This window comes from Fundulus heteroclitus, unplaced genomic scaffold (assembly GCF_011125445.2).
Source record: "Fundulus heteroclitus isolate FHET01 unplaced genomic scaffold, MU-UCD_Fhet_4.1 scaffold_75, whole genome shotgun sequence".
Taxonomy (NCBI): Eukaryota; Metazoa; Chordata; class Actinopteri; order Cyprinodontiformes; family Fundulidae; genus Fundulus; species Fundulus heteroclitus.
Genome location: NW_023397197.1, coordinates 1,111,061 through 1,134,312, shown reverse-complemented (window position 1 = coordinate 1,134,312; position 23,252 = coordinate 1,111,061). Strand labels below are relative to the sequence as shown.

The following is a 23,252-nucleotide window of genomic DNA, read 5'->3' as shown; positions in this document are numbered from 1 at the left end:
AAACTGGGACATGGAAAGGACAAACTATCTACCACTAATATTCCGCTTTATTGTGGCAAACTGAGAGATAATTAAATGATTTCTCTCAGAAAGAAAGTCAAGCCCAAACAAACAACTTCACCTTCAAAAACACTGAGTCCTGGTTATGGGAGTAGTTGAGCAGTCGTGGTGTTGCCTGTGCACAAATAATCTTTTCTGTCTTTTTCTTTTGACTCATTGCCAGGTTATGGTGGAGCAGGTAGTGACTATATGGAATACAATAAAAACTAATGTGATTGTTTTTATTTTACCTAATCCAAATGTCATTTTTGGGTTTAATCCATCTTTTTAACAAACATCTAAATGTCTTTCTTCATGAGATCCGGGGCTGTTTAGAAAACATCCAGGGCTTCAGACCATTTTGGTAGAACAACACCTTTTTCTTTTCTCTCCCTTTTTCTTTTCTCCCAGCTCTGCTTTGATTTCTCTGCTTCATCTTTCTCTGTTCTCATCTCTCCTGCTGCTCAATCAGCGCACTGCATTCTGGGATCTTTATGTGCTGAGACGGAATAGTCCATTTTAGTAAATGGAAAGGTGAGCAGAAGTTGATGATGCATTATGTTAGATTTTTCTGTTACCTTTGTGATTGTAAATCTTAATAATTTTATTTAAACATACATAAATAATTAATGGGCAGTGTTAAATGGCTGGGTAACCAGCGGGTCCCCTTACTGGTGGGGGCCCAGGTGGTTGTTTTCAGCTTCTCTGCATTGAGGTAACGTATAGTTGTCTGTAGATGAATAATATATCAGAATCAGAATGTTTATTATTGTCGTTGTACATCGTGTTCCACACATGTACAACGAGATTGAAGCCAGCTCCAACCAGTGCACTCATATCAAAATGCCAGATAATCAAAAATATATACAGTACAATATACAGTAGTGTTATGTACATTAGAGATATAATATATGTTGCTGTATAGATTGTTAAATATGTGTGTTAATATTTCAGGACAGAAACTGTAAATATTGTACAGTGTCAAAATTACAGTTTTTTGAATGATGAATAATGTCAATAAACTTATATTTAAATAAACTTTTTAGCAGACAAAAGTTAACAAATCTATCAGTGAACTAACATTTCCATGATGTTTTAGCAGGTAATGGACAGAAATCTGGTTTCAACAGGATGGAGAACTTTGTACCTGAGAGTTTCCAGTCTGCAGTTTGGACTCTCCAGTCCAGCAGAGAGAAGCTTCACTCCTGAATCCTGCAGGTTGTTGTTACTCAGGTCCAGTTCTCTGAGACTGGAGGACTGGGAGCTGAGAACTGAGGACAGAGCTTCACAGCTTCTCTCTGAGAGGTTACAGTCACTCAGTCTGAGGAGTCAGGGAGAAACATCTGCTATTAAACAATTCATCAGAAATATTGTTGATTTCTTTACAGTCACCAATGTTCTCCTTGGAAAGATTGATGGATCTGTCTGATTTTACACGTCTTTATGTTGCCTTTTGATGTGAACTGGTTCATCATAAATAAACTGAAGCAACATGAATCAATAGCCCCATTTACAAAACCCTTGTTAAACAGATCCGAGCCGAGTCCAGTCCAAGCTTGGATCGGTTAACCAAGCCAAGACGACCGTTTACACACCACGCTATCCCGGTTCCTTGGTTGCTCCTTGCCTCCTAGTGACAATCTGCAGTACTACTGTTTTCTGGGATTGAAGGCGGGACAAAGCAAATCAAAATGGCGGTGCCCGTAACATTCAGGAAGTTATGCTCAGAGAGAGTCGGCGTTTGGGACGTGGATAAGACAAACGAACGTCTAATAAGGATTTACAGGTGCAGGAAACGACAGATGCTGAGGTTCATCACACTGCTAAATAGAATCATCTCTGGAAATTGTGTGGCACGGTAAGGAAGCTAGTATTTTTATGAATGTCTGAAATTTGTCTGAATGGAGTGTGAATCGGGACGTGCAGCCAGACATGGCGGAAAACCCGCGGACAGTGAGCTGACTGTAAGGGGATGACGCGGTCATGCGCTCTTCGTTATCAGATAACCGGGACAAAAAAAAAAACAGGCCAAGACCTACTCAGGAACTGGTCTGCAGTTAGCGCGGTCCAGTTATGTTTAGCGCGGTCCAGTTCAGTCTGCTTACCGTTTACACTCGTACTTAGAGTTATCTCGGTTACCGAGCTCGGATTGGTCTCGTCTCGGTTAAAAAAGGGTAGTGTAAACGGGGTACATATTTGCCTCATTAGCAGATTTCTCACTATCAGAAATAAAAGCAGCAACAATCTGTGTCCTTACAGAGCTTTGTTGGAGGCTTTAACCACTGGCAGCAGCCTCAGAAGAACCTCCTCTGAAGTAGAGTATTTCTTCAGGTCAAACACATCCAGATCTTCTGCTGATGACACTAAGATGAAGATCAGAGCTGACCACTGAGCAGGAGACAGTTCATCAGTGGAGAGACGTCCTGAACTCAGAGACTGTTGGATCTCCTCCACTAGAGAACGATCCTTCAGTTCATTCAGACAGTGGAACAGATTGATGCTTTTCTCTGCAGACACATTCTCACTGATCTGCTCCTTGATGTACTGAACTGTTTCCTGATTGATCTGTGAGCTACTTCCTGTCTGTGTCAACAGACCTTGTAGGAGTCTTTGATTGGTCTGCAGTGAAAGTCCCAGGAGGAACCGGAGGAACAAGTCCAGGTGTCCATTTGGACTCAGTAAGGCCTGATCAACAGCTCTCTGGTGAAAAGACTTTGGTTTAGGTTTCTTAGAAAATAAAGACTCCTTAGACGTTTGAGTTTCTTCCATCAGGTTGACACCAGAGTTGATGAAGGTCCGATGAACATGAAGAGCAGCCAGAAACTCCTGAACACTCAGATGGACGAAGCAGAACACCTTGTCCTGGATCAGTCCTCCTCTCTCCTCTCTAAAGATCTGTGTGAACACTCCTGAGTACACTGAGGCTGCTCTGATATCGATGCCACACTCTGTCAGGTCTGATTCATAGAAGATCAGGTTTCCTTTCTGCAGCTGATCAAAAGCCAGTTTTCCCAGAGACTCAATCATCTTTCTGCTCTCTGGACTCCAGTGTGGATCTGTTTCAGCTCCTCCATCATACTTGACCTTCTTCACTTTGGTCTGAACCACCAGGAAGTGGATGTACATCTCAGTCAGGGTGCTGGGCAGCTCTCCTCCCTCTCTGGTCTCCAACACGTCCTCCAGAACCGTAGCAGTGATCCAGCAGAAGACTGGGATGTGGCACATGATGTGGAGGCTTCTTGATGTCTTCATGTGGGAGATGATCCTCCTGGCCTGCTCCTCATCTCTGAATCTCTTCCTGAAGTACTCCTCCTTCTGTGGGTCAGTGAACCCTCTGACCTCTGTCACCATGCCAACACACTCAGGAGGGATCTGATTGGCTGCTGCAGGTCGTGTGGTTATCCAGAGGTGAGCAGAGGGAAGCAGTTTCCCCCTGATGAGGTTTGTCAGCAGAACATCCACTGAGGTGGACTCTGTAGCGTCAGTCAGGATCTCCTGGTTCTGGAAGTCCAGAGGAAGTCGACTCTCATCCAGACCATCAAAGATGAACAGAACCTGGAAGTGTTCAAAGCTGCAGAATCCTTTGGTTTCAGTGAAGAAGTGATGAACAAGGTCCACCAAGCTGAACTTTTTCTCTTTCAGCACATTCAGCTCTCTGAAGGTGAATGGAAATATGAAGTGGAAGTTCTGGTGGGCTTTGTCTTCAGCCCAGTCCAGAGTGAACTTCTGGGTTAAGACTGTTTTCCCAATGCCAGCCACTCCCTTTGTCATCACTGTTCTGATTGGTTGATTTCTTCCAGGTGGGACTTTAAAGATGTCTTCTTGTCTGATGGTTGTTTCTGGTCTGTGTGGTTTCCTGGATGCTGTTTCAATCTGTCTGACCTCATGTTCATCATTGACCTCTCCAGTCCCTCCCTCTGTGATGTAGAGCTCTGTGTAGATCTGGTTCAGAAGGGTTGGACTTCCTGCTTTAGCGATCCCCTCAAACACACACTGGAACTTCTCCTTCAGACCAGATTTTAGTTTATGTTGAATTGGAGCAATATGTTCTAAATGAACAGAAAAGGTGAAATCAGGAAGGAAACCAAATGATCTTGTGAAGATGATGTGAATAAATGTGATTCCATCTCTTCAGACATCAGTAAATGTGTGATTTATCCATCAGGTTAAATCTTTGTAGAAATCCTCTTACTGCTCTGCAGACAGTCAGCCAGCTCCTCCTGCTTCATCCTCCTCAGGAAGTTCAGAGTGATCCTCATCAGTGCCTCTCTGCTGCTCCTCCTCTTCTCTTCATCCTCACCTTCCAACACCTCCTCATCATCTCTCTGACTCTCTGAGCAGTCTGGGTCATCTGGACTCAGAACCTTCTGGAACTTCTTCAGCTCCATCTTCACAAAAGTGACAATGTTGTCCTCCAGCAGCTGGAACAGAATAATATATGAAGGACACATCAGACTAAGATCATGGATGCAAACATGAGAACCATGTTGGACAGACTGATGGTCCACTGGTCCACAAAGTCCAGCATGGAGACGACTGAACAGAACCGATGGAAAACTAGTTGTTGTACATGTACAGACCATAAATATGGAGTCCAGCTGGGTTTGATGCTGCCGGGCCAACGGACCTCTGGGAACCTCTGAGTTCTGCTGGTCCACTCTGTGGAGGAACCAGAACAATTAGGAAGGAAGGAAATATTCATCCAGCAGTTTTCACAGATGAAATCACCAAAAGCTTCACAGTAAAAGTCCTTAAGACAGAAAAACTGAAATGAACATGACACAAAGAAGTCAACAAGAGGAAGAAGAAATAAAAAAGCTTGCAGATGATTTTGTAAAAGTATAAAAATGTCAAAGCGTGTGTCTGCACTACCTACAGAAAGGTTTCCTACTCACAGTTCATTCTGGGGCCTTATTCTTAAACTCAAAAGCAAATTTAGAGGAGCAGACTAAAGCTGACTCCAAAGCCTTTTTGCTATAAGCTTCTACTTTGAAGTTATTCCTCTGGATCCAAAGCACTGGGCTGTTGTCCCTCTGGGGACCTTTGTGGAACATTGTGAGGCTGAGCCACAGGGAACCTTCTGAGCTTTTCTTGCAGACTACCTACAGCCAGCCTCATCTGGTCTTCTGCCCCCCGGAGAGACTTCAGCTCCATGGTATAAAAGATGTACAGCAGAGAGGTGATCAACAGGATAGATAAGCACAGGGCGGCCAGCAGGTAGAAGGATATATGAGGGAAAGGTTGCTGGGCTCCCAGAGCGAAGCAGGGAACCGCTGCTATGGCCAGCTCCAGGAACCAAGCCCATCAATCCAGTGTATGCAGCGGTGTAGCGCATCCTCTCAGCGCAGTGCAAGCCCATTTTGACTTCTGTGCGTGCCTCGGTTAGAGTGTCAACCAGCTCAGCTAGCTTCTCTGCAGGACTGTCCTGAGTCTTGTCACTTCCAGTCTGACCTGGAATGTGAGATTCTAGCCGTAACTCGGCAGTGAGAGCCTCCTGATCAGAATATGGGAGAAGATGGCCAGGAACGGAGCCTTTGGTGGTGGACATGAAATCACAATAAACAGCGGCTTTGGAGGAACCCTTGAACAAGATGTAGTCGATCCAAATACCTTTTTCAAAGGGGACGAGCTAATGTTTACTGATGAAGAGGTCATCTGCAAATAAAGTCATACCATTTTCACACCCATCAAATTTAGCTGTTTCTACACAAGAGTCCCTCAGTCCAGTGTAAGACATCAGTAGTCTGCAGCCGAGGTCTTGAGGGCGCATGTTGATGTCACCTCTCACAATGACCACATCTGCTCCTGTAGACGTAAAGGGCGGATGAATTGCTGCGGCTCCCAGGCCTGGACCACTCTGTTGGAGAGGTAAGACTCCTTCTCTCTGCTGAATTCTGCATACAGTTGTGTGACATAGACGTTTGCAGTCAGGGCCGCCAGATTCAGAATGGTCATTCCAACGGCTTTGCCTCCAAACCAGTCCCCATGGTGAGCCATGTAAGGGTAACCGTTCAAAGAGTAGCGATAAAGGGACATGTCAAGGATTTGGAGTTTGGAAAGAATGGCCAGTCCAGCTCCTGTGACTCCGCTTTTGAAGTAATGAGAGTTACGATGAGTAGAGGCCAGCTTTGTTTTCAAGTATAGAAAGTCCTTCTCACTCCACACCTCTTGCAGTAAGATGACTTTGTTAACGGTGTGACTTCCTCATTGCGTTCTGCATTAGACAATGTAACTCCCTTGAAAAAGAAGGTGATTGTTCAGAGGAAGCTGGCTCCCTGGTTTAATTTAGAGCTGCGTTCCTTGAAGCACAGTGTTAGGAAATTGGAGACAAAATGGCGCTCTACACACCAAGAGGAATCCTACCTAATCAGGAAAGACAGTCTACTGTTGTATAAAAAGACCCTTCGCAGAGTTAGAGCAGCATATTTTTCATCATTTATATGATGAAAAATATGTTTTGGGTTGATGGGTTAAAAGCGGGGCGATGTGGCACAGAGGTTAGGGAGTTCGTCTTGCAATTGGCAGGTTGCTGGTTCAATCCCCTGCACTGACTGTCTCTGTCGTTGTGTCCTTGGGCAAGACACTTCACCCACATTGCCTGCTGGCGGTGGTCAGAGGGCCCGGTGGCACCGGTGCATGGCAGCCTCGCCTCTGTCAGTCTGCCCCAGGGAAGCTGTAGCTACTAACATAGCTCACCACCGTCAGGGTGTGAATGGGTGAATGACTGAACTGTAGTGTAAAGCGCTTTGGAGGTTGTCAAGACCAGTTAAAGCGCTACACAAGTACAAGCCATTTACCATTTACCATCATTTATTGAGAAGAACAAAATAATCCTAGATTTCTCTTCAGTACAGTTGCCAAACTTACACAGAGTCAGAGCTCCGTTGATCCATCCATTCCCATAGCTCTTAGCAGTAATGATTTTATGGGATTCTTCATAAATAAAATTGATTCTATTAAAAATAAAATAATTGGCATCCTCCCAAACATGATTACATCGTCCTCAGTAAGTGAGGCAGCATTGGAGGAATCTTTAGAACCTGCGCAGTGTCTGAACTGTTTAGAAACAGTAGAGCTTTCTGAGCTATCTAAAATATTAGCTTCATCTAAACCTTCTACCTGTATGTTAGACCCGATCCCAACCAAGTTGTTTAAGGAGGTATTCCCTTTGATCAGTGGCTCTATTTTATTAATAATAATAATAATAATATTTGAACTTTATTGATTCCTTGAGGCAGACACCCTGTCTACTTTTAAGACTAAGCTTAAAACTTTTCTTTTTGACAAAGCTTATAGTTAGAGTGGCTTATGTTACCCTGAGCCAGTGAGCAGACATTATATCTGTCCACACAGAGACAATCAGAAGGTAAAGGTCCATGAAGGACATCTGGATGTGAGCAGAGAACCAGAGGATCCAGGTAGTTGGAGATGTTTAATGTTCCTGCTGATCCACTAAGAACCAACAGAACCTCTGATGGTCCACTTCAGCTCAGCTTGGTTCCACCAACCACATGATGAAGCTTTCCTTCCATGCTGAACTGCTCTCACAACGCACACAGGAACCAAGTCTTGATGGGTCAGACTGGCTCTACCAGCTATTTCCCAGCGGGTCGTGGAAATGTGATCCACTGTTAGTCTGACATGGAGCCAGGAAGCAGCAGAACCTCCTGATCAGCATCAACACTCCAGACATGAAGACATGAAGGTGTTTTCATCAGAACAGGGCAGCTGATTTCTGGAGATAACGGATCAAACCTCTGTCTGCAAATAGAACTGGAACATCTGAGAGCTCACTGGGAGGAACTGGGTTTCTGTTCTTGGCTCTTAAAGAAATGTAACGGGTCATTTCCAGAACCTCAGACCCCGACTGAGGAGACCGGTCCATACTAGGGGTGGTGATTGGCTAAAATATCACAACATGATTCCTTGCAGTGAAATCAGGATTTTATTAGTTTCCCAAAGTAACAATAAAGCTGTTGAAGAAAAATCTAGAGAAGCATTTAGACCAGAGCATTTCTGGACCCATTTTAATGAGTTGCTGCAGTTCTGCTAACTTGTCTGAAGCTCAACTGAAATGTAATAAATCCATTGAGATATTTAAGAGCTGAAGAACAGCTGCAGCTCTAAACTCCTGTGAGGGAACAACACCAAGTCTCTGGTTCTGATCCCAGTGATTGTTCCAGCTCCAGCTGAGAAGAACTGAAACTCTTCAGTCACTAAAACTGAGGAAGACTTTCAGATACGATGACAAAACGGTTCAGGAACAAAGAAAGAAAGTCCAGTTGGTTCCATGTTGGATTTGATTCAATCACTATGAATATGGGAGAGGGACTAAACAGTCCAGTTAGCTCATTAACATGGAACAGAACCAATCAGAGTGAGCTCCAGTCCAAACTAAATCTTTGACTTTAAGCAGAGAAAAGTGTTTAATGATGGCGACTAATCAATGAGGCCCAAAAGCAAACAGATCAGAGCTGTTAAACATGATGCAGCAGCATCCAGGACGCCTCCAACAACATCCATTCTTTCCACTTTCACTGCTGTGGTTCTGGAGAACATCCAACACACACCGCTTCACATATGAACATAGAAATGTGGGAAAAAGAGCTGAGCTCACGTTAAACACATGTTGGAATAAAAACATTTCACACTGACTCAGTTTCCACAGTTACAGCAGTTAGATACAGCTCACCTCTCTGAGGATGGAGGTCCAGAAGATTTGAAGTCCATGAAGTATTTCTTTGAATCATCGCTCTTAAAGGACACACAGCTGGGTTCTGGTTCTGGTTCATGTGTTTCTGTCAGTGTCTTAGGAATCCTGTAAGAAGAATACTTATCTTAATATCTACATAGAGGGACCAGCTGGTTCTGTTGATCTGGGTCGTATTTAGACAGAAAATAAATGTAAAGGTTCTTCCATAAATGTCTGATCAGCCGTCCTTCTTTCTAGGATGAATAATGTTGAACACATGTTGGTCATCAAGATCCAGGAAATGTTCTGGAAGTTGGTGAGTTTTTCCAGATGTGTCCTGCTGGAACCCAGAGCTCTAAGCAACAGGCTGGTGTCACTCAGCTGGTTGTGCAACACTGACTTGCTGTTTGTCAGAACCCACTGGTACCATGCTGAGCTGCTCTGTTCAGTCTGGATGAAGCAGCAAAGAGGAACAGCAGCAGCTTCAGGACCACTTGGTCTCTTCTGGCCTGATATAGTGAGAACGCTGTGTGAAAAGGGCTCTGGACACTTAGAGATGCTGATCTCACCTCTGAGCGTGGCTCTGGCTCTCAGCTTCCCCACACAGAGTGGTTTTAGAGGGAGGGACTCCCTCCTCTCTGTCCTCACACTGATCCATGCTGCTGAATTCACATCCACATCAGCTCACACACACTTTCTACCTTCACCTGCAGAGGAAACACAAATCATTCATCTGCACATCAACTCTGATCATCCTTTACATCATTAGTGCTGGAAAAAGATCAGCTGCTCCTCCTCTGATTGGCTCTTCTTCTCTGCTTCATATCAGTGTCAGTTGAATGCAGTCAGACAGCAGTGAGAGCAGCTGCTGTACTTCTACTATCAGTCCACTAGATGGAGCCATGGAGCAAAATTTCATCCACTGACACTGATTCACTCTGACTGAACGTCAGCAACTATTTTATTTCACAATCATCAAACTCTACAAGTGGATTATCTGCTGCATCAAAGCTGAACTATTTAATAATCTGACTGAATCAAACACATCTTAACACTGATGTCATTTTATTTTGAACAGGAAGCAGCAGGAAGCTGTTGTTTCTGACTTTAATGGGAGACCAGAGTTTGATTCCAGGAAATAAGATAAGCTTTATTGATCTCACATTGGAGAAATTCACGTCTCACTGATCAGTAGTCATGGGAAAGAGGAGTCAAGTAGGACGAGGTGCATCAAATATATACACAGTATGTCCTTGTTATACCATGGATCAGAAGGAGTAGGTAAGAAAAAGCAAACAGAAAGAAAAAAAAATACAAAAAGAAATAAGGCAAAGGGTGCCTTCTGTACATTCACATGAAGCAGTTTGTTCAATGAATAAAACAAACAAACATCAGCTGTTCATCGTGTTGTTTGGTTCCAGTTTATCAATAATCAATAATCCTGTAGATTAGTCTTCAGACAGCAGAGATGAGACTTTGTGCTGAAATCAGAAGTGAACATGTTCTCCAGACATCAGAGAGCAGAAACAAAGAGGAAAGTTCCTCAAGACAAAGTTCTGGTAGGAAACAAAGCAAACTTACAGTTTGTTCAGACGGTCCAAAGTGCTGAAGAACAAGATGTGAACAACAGACTGAGACCAAACAGAACCACCGTAGAACCAGACTGGGTTCCGTCTGGATAGGTTGAAGTGAGAAAGTGAAATTAAAAACAGGCACTTCTGTTATTTTGATGACATTACAGTTTCTGTTCCTTTCTGGTTTTTCTAAGGAGGAACAAAGGAAATAAAATGATCAACAGCTTCTTCTTCTTCTACTGCCAGCTGAGAACTAGCAGAAAGTAGTTTATTTAAGTGTACAAAAATATATACCTATATCATACTTAAAATGAGAGAGCATACTTGAATTTTACTTTTTATAAAAGATATTTCATATGCTTAATGTTCATAGTGAAGTGTACTTGTTTTAATTTTAATCAGAAGTTTAAGACTAAGTACAATAATACTAAGACTTAAGCTTCTACTATAATACTGAAGCTTATAACTGTACTTTTGGTGTACTTTTTCTCATATCTGTCACAAAGTGCTAAAACTAGAATATTTTGATTCATTACAGAATCAGGATGAGTCATTGACTCATGCTTACATTTACATTGTTCATTACACACTTTGCTTTGAGGTATCACCACTGTTATAAACTTACATGTTCAAGATCACACAGTGTTGAATTTTACATGTTTATAGTAAATAGTAAGTGTGCTCAATTTAATTATCTACGTTTACCTAGAAACATACAGAGGAATACATTAACTTCACTTTACTGAACAAGTTCTAGACCTTTTCATAAATGTTTGGCGATGGTGTCATGAACACAGCATCATCTCTTTTAACAACACATTTGGTTTAAATCATGTCAGGCCACACAGCATTAAAAGTTTGGAATATATATCAAGGTACTTTGTACATTGATATGTGAATCTTTACATACAGGCACTATTCCCACCAAGCTGTGCGCATGTGCTAACGTACACTGCATCTGGATTCAGCGCATACATCGATGGAGTGCAGAAAAGTCAAAACTGAACTGAAAACAAAATAATAATAAAAAAAGTTATTTTGTAGCATTTTGCAATTCTGGTGCAATGGTGTTACTTCTTTATATTTGGGGAGGTGGCGGTGTGTGTCATTGTTATTCCTGTTGCATGTCAGCTGTCTGTGTAGATGTGTTTTTGGGGTCTCTGCTTATCTGAGATCATAAGTGCTGTTTTTCAACCAGTTTGGTTGGTCTTTGACTGCTACACCTGCTGTTTGATTCTCGAGAATTGCTGCTCCACTGGCATTATCAGCTGCAGATGGAGCATTTTGCAGTGCCCATATATATATATATATATATATATATATATATATATATATATATATATATATATATATATATACATACACTCCAAAAAACTTTTTTTTCACTATTATTATTTTTTACAAATGTGATGAACACAGCTGTGTCAGTCCAGTGAGCAGTAGTAGCGCTTCAAGAGCTCCCGATGTCATGGAGGAGGTAGTGGACAGCAGAAACCTTCAGGTACAGTTTAAGAACACAAAAGGATCTACTCTTAGAACTTTTGTGTCTCATGTATGATAATTGGTCAACAATTAACCGTGTTGATGCAACCATTTAAATGTTAATTTCATTTCACAAAGCAGCCAGAAGTACTGACTGAGAGAGAAGGAGCAATATGGACACTGAGTCATGGAACTCTAAGCCTTTTGACTATTTCTCACACCCTCCAAGGATTTGAATATTGTTCAGTACCCACCCAAATCAGAAAAGCAAAAGAATAATTCCAAATGTATTTCACTCTGGCAAAAACAGAAAATGGCTGACATACAATCAAGCTAATCACTCTATTCTGTCTTGCATTTACCAAAACCTTTAGCTTCTGACTCTGCATTTGTCAAAGGAGGCATGTATACATGGAAACATGTCCACCAGCATATTCAGCAGCATGAGAAAAGTAATGGCAGTAGAGAAAGCACAGAAGCCTTTTTTCTCAGAGGCAGCAAATCAGAAATCCATACAGTGATAAGCAAACGTCAGTTCAGTTAGACCAGGTCAGAAAGAGAAGGCAGGTCATGGAAAGTGTTATTGACATTGTTTAAGGTTTCAGTAAATGTGGACTTAACTACTTACTACGGATGACACCACAATGGTTATATAAAGTATACAACTTAGAAAACATGTCAGTCAAGGGTGTAGGAATGTGTTGAACATTGTGGGAGACGCATATAGGAAACCTTTCAGATCTGTAAATGGTTCAATAAGTTTTATTGGTCAAAAATGCATTTATGTAGATTGATTGGGCGTTGAACTGGTTTTTTCAGTGATAACTTTCTGACACGCCTGTCCTGTCACCTCTGAATCTCTCAGCTGTCTATTCCCACACTGAATGCCCTAAAAAGAAAAGCTACAATAGCTACATTTACACCAACAAGACTAATAGGAATAAACAGCCGATCAGAATAGAAATGTGTCCTGTTAACATGCCGGGTGAAATATTGTCAAATTAAGATCAATTGGAATGAAATTGTAATCCAAATGAGACGGTTGAGTTCTACTGATTGACAATCAGATTGAGATTCATGTAAACGCTTCTCAAGATCAAGTTATTTTAAATGTGGCAACCAGTGTTGGGGAGTTACGGATTACATGTAACGACGTTACGTAATTTAATTACAAAAAAAGAGTAATTGTAATTCGTTACAGTTACAATGAGAAAATATGTAATTCAGTTACAGTTACTTCCGAAAATATTAAGAATTACAAATTTAGTTACATTTTTTTAAAAAATATAAAGAAAAACCTTTGCGAAATATGTAATGATATTTTTATTGCTTCGCGCCCTGTATCGCCGTTTCCCGCTACGGCTCCTCCTTGTCTCTATCACTCTGATGATCCAGCCTGTGCTGGTGGAGCCTTCTGAAAGAACAGCAAGCGAGCGGACGTTTCACGGTTTTATTTCAGCTCAAGCAGCGCATCAAAAATGACAGCCTTCAAGCTTGTTGACAGCCACCTCTTGTTATTCACACACAACAATAAACCGTGAGAGCCGACGTGTGTTGTGAAACTGCAAAACTTTGTCTTAAGCGGAAAATCAAACGCGCGTCTACACAGCTCAGCGTTCACAGTGTTGCATTCGTGAGCGTCGGAAAGCTATGGTGCATTCAGGAGCATGGGACATTTCAGTTTTACAACGAAAAAGGCAGAAAACGGAACAGAACTTAACTCATACAATAATGTATTTATCCAGAAACAGTGTGGGCTTTCTTACAATACTGAATGCTCTATAATTGTATTTCAGTTATTTTTGATTATGCACATGTGCTAGCTTTTTTTTTTTTTTATTATTCAAATTTTTATTATGGAACGATAAGGAGGGCGTGTATCACCTCCATTTACAAAGGATGGTACTGACATTTACTAGCATCCATTCAGTTTAACATATTGGTCCATATTACATACCTCTTCCTGTGTTTATCCTACCTCCAGTATTTAGCGTTCCATTTTTTTTTTTTATCTTTTTATTTCCTTCTTCTGCCCCAGATCCTCTCAGAGGAACGGGGAGAAAAAAGAATAAGCAAATTGGTGTCACGTCATGAAAACTTTCCTGAACTGTAAAACAATATACATCGAACAGAGTAGCTAAAGAACAATAGGCGTCACCTCATTTTCATTGTTTTCAGATCTGGAGTCCATGAAAATTTGCCATGGGGTCCAGGATCTTTCAAATCTGTCCTGTTCCAGTTTCAGTGCAAATGTCAGTTCTTCCATCTTGCGAATGTCTTGGATGATGTTTATCCAGTCTTGTAGTGTGGGCGTTTTATCCATCATCCATTTTCGAGTGATTGCTTTTTTGCTAGCAGTAAGCATTATATTGAACATGTATGTTTTATAGAACCCCTTTACACAATTTGGTCTTCTGCCCAGGAACAACGTCTCAAAGTCCAGAACAAGATTGACCCCAATAACAAACTCTACACTTTGTTTAATTGTCTCCCAGAAGGAAAGTAGTTTAGGACAGCTCCAAAAAATATGTAAGTGGCCGGCTTGACTAGACCCACATAACCTCCAGCATGTTCTGTCTGCATTTTTGCCCCTCTGAGCTGGTGTTTTAAAGAAGCGTGTAGCAGTCTTCCAGGCAAATTCCTTATAGGCTAGTGATGATGTACAACAGTTATTCAAAATATCAGACCAATCCTCAATGAGAATTTGATCGTTCCTTTCTTTGTCCCATCTCTCCTTTATATATAGTGTATTCCCACCCGCCAAGATTTGTAGTTCATTATACATTTTAGACGTTAATTTATTAATGGGGGTTGATTGATACGATTTTAGAAAGATGTTCAATATGTCGACAAATGTTCAATTCAATTCAATTCAATTCAATTTTATTTATATAGCGCCAAATCATGAAACATGTCATCTCAAGGCACTTTACAAAATCAAGTTCAATCATATTATACAGATTGGGTCAGATTATACAGATTGGTCAAAAATGTCCTATATAAGGAAACCAGTTGATTGCTTCAAAGTCCCGACAAGCAGCATTCACTCCTGGGGAACCGTAGAGCCACAGGGAGAGTCGTCTGCATTGTACATGGCTTTGCTGCAATCCCTCATACTGAGCAAGCATGAAGCGACAGTGGGAAGAAAAACCACCCATTAACGGGAAGGAAAAACCTCCGGCAGAACCGGGCTCAGTATGAACGGTCATCTGCCTCGACCGACTGGGGTTACAGAAGACAGAACAGAGACACAACAAGACAGACAAACAAGCACAGAAGCACACATTGATCTAGTAATCTGCTCTACATTAGGTGGTAGTAGCGGGTGAGCCGTCTTCTCTGGATGATGTCACAGTTAACAGAACGCCAGACCAGGTGTACCTACTATGAAGGGAAAAAGAGAAAGCAAAAAGTTAAAAGCTTAAATGACAACAGTCATTTCAATGTAATACAATGCAAAACTGGAGAACAGTAGACTGAAGAACAGTAGAAATCAGTAGAGTGAGAAAATTAGACCCTGATGTCCTCCAGCAGCCTAGGCCTATCACAGCACAACTATAGAGATAGCTCAGGGTATGAGCCACTCTAACTATAAGCTTTGTCAAAAAGGAAAGTTTTAACATTAGTCTTAAAAATAGATAGGGTGTCTGCCTCACGGACCAAAACTGGGAGTTGGTTCCACAGGAGAGGAGCCTGATAGCTAAAGGATCTGCCTCCCATTCTACTTTTAGAGACTCTAGGAACCACCAGCAGACCTGCAGTCTGAGAGTGAAGTGCTCTGTTAGGAACATACGGGGTAATCAGAGCTCTGATATATGATGGAGCTTGATTATTAAGGGCTTTATACGTTAGAAGGAGAATTTTAAATTCTATTCTTGATTTAACAGGAAGCCAATGAAGGGAAGCTAAAATTGGAGAAATATGATCCCTCTTGTTGATTTTCATCAGAACTCTTGCTGCAGCATTTTGGATCAGCTGAAGACTTCGAACTGCATTTTGTGGACTTCCTGATAGTAAAGAATTACAATAGTCCAGCCTTGAAGTAACAAATGCATGGACTAGTTTTTCAGCATCACCCCTGGACAGAATGTTTCTAATTTTGGCAATATTCCGGAGGTGAAAAAAGGAAACTCTGGAAACCTGTTTAATATGGGATTTAAATGACATGTCTTGGTCGAAAACAACACCAAGATTTTTAACTTTATTACCAGAGGCCAAGTTAATGCCATCCAGATTAAGGGATTGATTAAGAACTTTATTTTTTGAAGACTCTGGCCCAAAGATTACAACTTCTGTCTTGTCAGAATTTAAATGCAGGAAATTTAAAGTCATCCAGCTTTTGATGTCATCAAGACATGACTGCAGTCGAAGTAACTGATTGGATTCATCAGGATTTATGGATAAATATAGCTGAGTGTCATCAGCATAACAGTGAAAATTAATCCCATGCTGTCTGATAATTTTGCCAATCGGAAGCATATATAGTAAATAGAATTGGTCCAAGGACTGAACCCTGTGGTACTCCACAAGTGACCCTAGAGTTTGAGGAAGATTTATTATTAACATGAACAAACTGGAATCTGTCCGACAGATAAGATTTAAACCAGCCTAATGCTTTTCCCTTAATCCCTACAGTATGCTCAAGTCTTTGTAGGAGAATATTGTGATCAACTGTATCAAACGCAGCACTGAGATCTAACAGGACAAGTATAGACACAAGTCCATTATCTGAGGCCATGAGAATATCATTGGTGACCTTCACCAGAGCTGTTTCAGTGCTATGATGAGCTCTGAAGCCTGACTGAAACTCCTCAAGTAGGTCATTACTTTGTAAATGTTCACATAGTTGATTAGCTACTACTTTCTCAAGAATTTTAGATAAGAAAAGAAGATTAGATATAGGTCTGTAATTTACTAACTCATCTTGATCAAGAGATGGTTTCTTAAGTAAAGGTTTAATAACAGCTACTTTAAAAGCCTGTGGTACATATCCATTTACCAAGGATAGATTAATCATGTCTAAAATAGGACCTCTGATCAGAGGGAATACCTCCTTAAACAACTTGGTTGGGATTGGGACTCCTTCAAAGTGTTTTCTTTGGGGAAGCTCAGCCAAACACACAGCTGCTCATTATGGCTGATATCCGTGCTTTCATCCAGAGCCATGCTGAAACAGGCCACTATCCTCCATCCGTCTCATTATTGTTGAATTATTATTATTATTATTTCAGCATAGGGCTGTTTATTTATTTGAGGTCTTATTGAATTCAAAGTTAATTTTATTTATAAAAACACTTAAAAACAATGACAGTTGCAAATATCAAAGGAAAAAGTTAAACCAATAGAATCAACATTGATTTAACTATAAAAACAAGAAGACTTTAAACTGTTCTGATCATCATTAATACTATTTTGATTCTCTTTCCTTTCAATTAATTTTTTACAGATTTTATGATTGTTAGATTATTTTAGCATAGGGCTGTTCATTTGTTTTAGTTATTGATTTTAATTTCCTTAATTTATTTATTAAAACACTTTAAAACAATCACAGCTGCACATGTCAGATGCAAAACAGTTAAAATAATAAAATCAACATTGTTTTAATTGTAAAAACCAGAAGTCTCATGCTGTGTTTTAAGCCAAAGAGTAAAATAGTGTTCAAGTTTTAAAGTTTAATGTCTTGTCATGTTATCATATGGCTGCTGTTTATTCTTATAGATTAATCTGGTTCTGTGGTTCTGAAAGTGCTCTATAAATAAAGCTGGGATGGTACTGGGTCTAAAAACTGGAGAACAGAACATAAAGCTGGCCGTAGTTTTAGTCTTGGATCTAAATGTTCCACATTACTTCTGACATGATGGAGCGAGTCTGTTGAAGCTAGATGCCTTTCTCAGGGTAGGGCTGCATGTGAACGCTGCTACTTTCTGCTACATCACGTTGGCTCCATGCACGGCTCTGCTCAAAGCAGCAAAACAGGAACTATTTCTCTGCAAGTTCATGTTTCTAGTTCTGTTCAGTGTAGTTCTAGAGCTCAGAAACACTTTCTACCTTCACCTGCAGAGGAAACACAAATCATTCATCTGCACATCAGCTCTGATCCTCTGATGACGTCACAGCTCACCTGGTTTGTAGTTTTTCTTTCAGACTAAAACAGTCAGCAGAGCGTCTGCAGTGATATCAGAGGCAGGTTGATAAAGTCTTGATGAGAAAGGAGAGAAGTTGTGCTGAAAATGTTTCCTGATGGCGTCCTGAGGAGAAATGAGCCCAGAGAACAGAGCTGCTGGTTGCTTCCTGCTGCAGGAACTGCTCAGACTGGTCTGGCTGAGTGGGAGTCAGAGGAAAGTTCACCTGCTGACGTCTGAAGACATGAAGCCTTCTCATGACTCCCAGTGTGAACACAAACACTCTGCTGCTGTTTAAATGGCTTCATTGTTGTTCTGCTGATCCAGGTTCTGTTCAGCTCTGATGGAACCATATGAAGGTAGATTTGTGTCTTTATTATTCAATCAAAAAAAAGGTTGCTTCAATCAAAAAATATATTTTCAATTAAAAAAAAATTCACTTCAATTAAAAAAAAACTTTTCAATCAAAGAAAAAAAGTATTTGAATCCAAAAATATATTTGAGACTCAAAAAAATACATTTGAACACTGATTTTCTTTGATTGAAAATGTTTTCTTTGATAGAAGTCAGTTTTTTTTTGTTTGAAGCAATGTTTTTAATTGAAGTAGCATTGTTTTTTGATTGGACCATATAATGGGTAGGACATTTGTGTCTTTATCATTCAATCAAAAAATAAGTTGCTTCAAACAAACAAACAAGGGAATCAATAAAAAAAGTCACTTAAATCAAAAGATAAACGTTTTCAATCATAGAAAATAGTTTTGAATGCAAATAAAATATTTGAGACTCCAAAAATTGCATTTGAACACTTTTTTTTAATTGAAAATGTTTTCTTTGATTGAAGTAATCTTTTTTTGCGTTTGGGGTATACATGGGTAGGACATTTGTGTCTTAATCATTCAATTCCAAAAAAGTTGTTTCAATCAAAAAAAATATTTTCAATTAAAAAAAAAAAAATTAAATGCAAAAAAAAAATTACCCGTCAATAAAAAGGTATTGAAGAGAATGTGTTTTTTCGTTGTTTTTTTTGAAGAAAAAAAAATTTGAAGTTCAACATTTTTTGATTAAATAACTTTTTTTTTGAAGAGAAAAAAGTTTTAAAGTTCAATTTTTTTTGATTGAATCATTTTTTTTTTAAGTGAAAAAAGTTTTGAAGTTCAGATTTTTTCGTTTGAATCACTTTTTTTTTTTGAAGCTCAAAAAGTTTTGAAGTTCAAATTTTTTCGATTGAATCATTTTGGAACAAACGTACCGTGGTGGGCGGGTGCTTCTCTATTGGTCAGACATGTTTGATTGACAAGTGTCTACACCAACGACGTCTTTCTGACAAAGAAGTCTTGTTCGGCACTCCCCAGGCCAGACAGCTTTTTACCAGCAAGAGGGAACAGCGGTGAAGTTGTCGGTAAGTAGATAAAACAGGTTGAAAATAATTGTTGTCATGTTATTAGCCTATTCTGTTGATATTTACAATAAATTGTACGCTTACTAACTTTGTTCACGTTGAGGAATGTTTGTAATGGTGTGAGGTTAGATGTCTAAATATTTTCAGACAGGCAAGCAAAGTGGGCGAACCTATGGCCCCCACGCAGCAGCTTGCTATGTGCTAAAGAGCTACTGTGTTGAGTAAGTAGCCACAGCGCTGCCTGTTTAGTAGATGCTTTTATCTTGAGAGCGGGATATAGGCTGCTTAAGCTGCTGTTAGTCGAGGTGCATGCGTCTCTCTCCCCCCTCCCCCCATACATTTACCGCTGGGTCCGGTGTCGGCCAAGTGCCATGTACTGTGCAGGGTATGGCAGGCCGTTTTAACATTTATTAGCTTGACTGAATATGAATTTCAGACATCTCAAATACGGAATAAGATTTTTGCACTTAAAATAATAACAGTTCATCTACATCATCTTATTTCAAGTGCAGAATAGCTAATAACCTTCTTTTAGGGGTAAGAATACTCATTCCATTGGCAAATAGTCTTATTTAGCTGCTCAAATCAAGGAAGAATACACTGATTTCAAGAAAGTTTTACTCACTTTTAGTTCCCTTTTTGCAGTGCTAAAGTCTTGACTTAATGTGTATTTCAGATATCTCCAACAGAATTCTTGCTATCTAAAGTGGAAACTTTAGATATCTTAAATATAATTATTTATAGTAGAAATTACATCACTTTTCCCATTTATGTGTAGTGGGATTTTACTTTCGGATATCTAAAATAACTTTCTTCCTATCTAAAATAAACTTTCTGGATGTCTGAAAACTAATCCTGGATCTCCATAATCCATTTTTTACCGGTCATAGTTTTTATTTCAGATATCAAAAATCAATGATCAAAAGTTTTGAAACAAATATGTAAGACATCCAACTTTGTAAATTCCGCTTTCTGTCCGTCAATTTGCGTTGGTAGTAATTGACAGAATTGCAAGAAAAGGGCATGAAACTGAGCGAGCCCTTAGCCAGGGAATGTGTAGCGACAGAGAGCGACGTTCAATAGAAAGTTGTGTAAGAAACCTTCACAGAATTGAACATTTATTGTCTACAGAAACCTACAATGAACAGTAAAGCAGTTTGACTGAGGTTGGAGTGCTAGCAATAGCTCATTTCCATCGAACCGAGGATCGTCGTTTCTTCATAAGGCGGGTTAGTTCAGGTAAGTCCTCACAAACAAAATTTCTTTTCTTTTTTTTTATTAATTGATTTCTATTTTATTTTTTTGCTGTTAAAGATTGGGTTGTCTTCTGTATAAAATGTAATACTTAACATTTGTTTTCCTAGGGCGGAGTGGCAGACCATCTATTGTTACCAGAGAGCACATAGACGTCCTTATGAAGCAAGAACATACAATCAAAAAAAAGGCAAAAATGATCGGATGTTCCTCGTCGTTTTTGAACAACAAATCAAAGCTGGTGGACCTACACATAAGAGGAAGACTGTCTGCCTTAGATGACAATCAGCTGCAAGAGCGTGTGAGCACATTGCAGGACCAGTATCCAAACTCTGGGCATGAGGTTTGTCTTTTCTACAGAAAATTGATATTTAAGTTGGATCCGCTTGTGAGAGTATTTTTTAATCATTAATGCTTTCATGTTTGTATTTTTCAGATGATGAGGGTGCTGCTTCGTGCTCAAGATGTGATTGTCACACGGGCCAGGGTACGCTAAATGTTGGGAAGGACAAACCTGACATCTGCTGCAAGAAGGTGGAGTCGGACTGTTGCAAGGTGGGCTTACCATATGCCGTACCCCAACAGTTTGTGGCATATTGATTTATATATATATATATATATATATATATATATATATATATATATATATATATATATATATATATATATATATATATATATATGAGAGTGAGACAGGCTGCTTGATTTGCTGTACTGAATCATGGAGAGTGAGCAGAGTTATGCTGGTAGTTACGCCACGTTTCGGTCTGTTGAGTTGAGTTTTTCACCCTCCTCATCCCCGGCGGTGTAGGAAGGTTTTTGTGGAGCCAAGCAGACCAGACTCTGATCAATTTGACCTGCTGGCTCAAGGCCCTGACTCAGTGAAGCCACAACCTGGCGCTGCAGAGTCAAATGGTGGACAGAATTGGTCCTATCATATATTATCATATATCAGAATCAACATATATTTTCTGCTTTGTAACCCAGGCGGGATCACCGGCAGCTTTGTGCATCATGATTCATTTGTAATGTGGACACGTCAGCCCCAGATCACCCTCTCTGTATCGTCTCAAACAGCAGGCAGATACCGCAGATCGCCCATGTCCAATGTCCAACCTAGAACCAACATCACAGTCTCACAGCAGCCCCTTCCTGGCTGCCTCAAGACACTAACTGCAGAACAATTGATTGCTTTCACATACACTGCCCAAGAACACATAAAAAGTTGGTAAATTTGTTTTTTGAAGATAAAAAAGGTCGCTAGAGAGTTTGAAAAGTGCAATAGTGCTCTCTATGGAGGCACAAGAAGATGCTCTATTTTTTTGTTTTGTTTTTTAAGACTGAGCTGGCTTTTATAGTCCTGAGCAGCCAGGGGACCAATGTCACACACTCAGAATTACGTTGCACGTGCAGAAACTAATGTTAATTTGAAATTCAATGCAAGAAGTTTGACCCTAGGAAGGCGCCATACTGAGTTTTGGACACAAAAGCCGGATTTCAACAAATATGCATTATAATTTTTCAAAAATAATGACCAGGATATGTAGATAGTACTATAAAACAACCATGTTAAGAGTTTATTGACAACAAACAGCTGATTTGGGGAAGAGTTACACTTTAACAGAATTTAGCAACCTAGACACCAGGCTTTTCCATATTTGTTAAGCCTCCTATCTGGGATACCCTCCAGGTTGATATCAGTAGCTCTTTAAGTTCTATTGTTGAGTTATTGTGCTCTGAATTGCTTTTTACAGAAAATTATCAAATGAAACAATATAGTGACCTTGAGTGTTTTTCCAGCAATGAATATATAACTTTGTCTTTTTAAAGATTGATAATGTTGATTTTTAGCACTAGGTGATAACGTGTTTCAAATATTTGCTGATATACTAATTCAATTATTCATAATTTCAGCAAAAAATGTTGAAACCATTGATTTATTTCTAATACGGGTTTTCTGATCATTATCGTATATTGTCTCCAGGTAGGGGGTTGTATCCTTATTTTAAGTACTAATTTTATTTTGTGTTGTTTCAACTTTCTAGATGGGGCTTTGTGATACATGGTGCCATCGAAGGACACCCGTGTGGGATTACCTCAGCTGCAGTATAAACAATAGGGCAACAACAGTACTCTGTCAGTTTTTGAAAGCAACATCTTACTATGGACTACCATCAAGAGTCAGATCAGACCATGGGGATGAAAACATGCTGCTTGCTTTATGCATGCATCTAGTTCAAGGGCTGGAACACAGAGGCTTCATAACAGGAGAATCAGTTCATAATCAGCGCATAGAACACCTTTGGCAGGATGTATTTTTGCATGTGCTGCAGCATTTCTACCATACATTCTACTGTCTGGAGGACGCAGAGAATCTTAACCCAGATAATGATATCCACAGACTTTCTTTACATATTGTATATCCACCTGAGATTCAAAGGAGGCTAGAACAGTTCAGACAGGCTTGGTACCACCATGGTTTGCCCACAGAAAGTAATCACACAGCAGCTCGTCTGTAATTCTGATGCAGAATACATTTGACAATTATTGACATTTAATCATTCTTTTGCACATTGCCATTATCACTTTATTTTAGATCTGTAAATATTTATATATATATATATATATATATATATATATATATATATATATATATATATATATATATATATATATATATATATATA

At 39.9% G+C, this 23,252-nt stretch overlaps 1 protein-coding gene, 1 long non-coding RNA gene and 1 pseudogene across 2 annotated transcripts in view; 2 read left to right on the top strand and 1 right to left on the bottom strand.

The window, feature by feature from the left end:
• LOC118561876 (kinesin-like protein KIF20B) overlaps nt 1–23,252 on the top strand; it is a 366,850-nt gene that overhangs the window by 122,176 nt on the left and 221,422 nt on the right. The window lies entirely within an intron of this gene.
• LOC118561911 lies at nt 4,739–6,846 on the bottom strand (annotated as a pseudogene).
• LOC118561888 lies at nt 19,057–20,913 on the top strand. Its single transcript, XR_004930338.1, has 3 exons — nt 19,057–19,311; nt 20,443–20,550; nt 20,676–20,913. It is a non-coding gene; the product is annotated as an uncharacterized LOC118561888 (long non-coding RNA).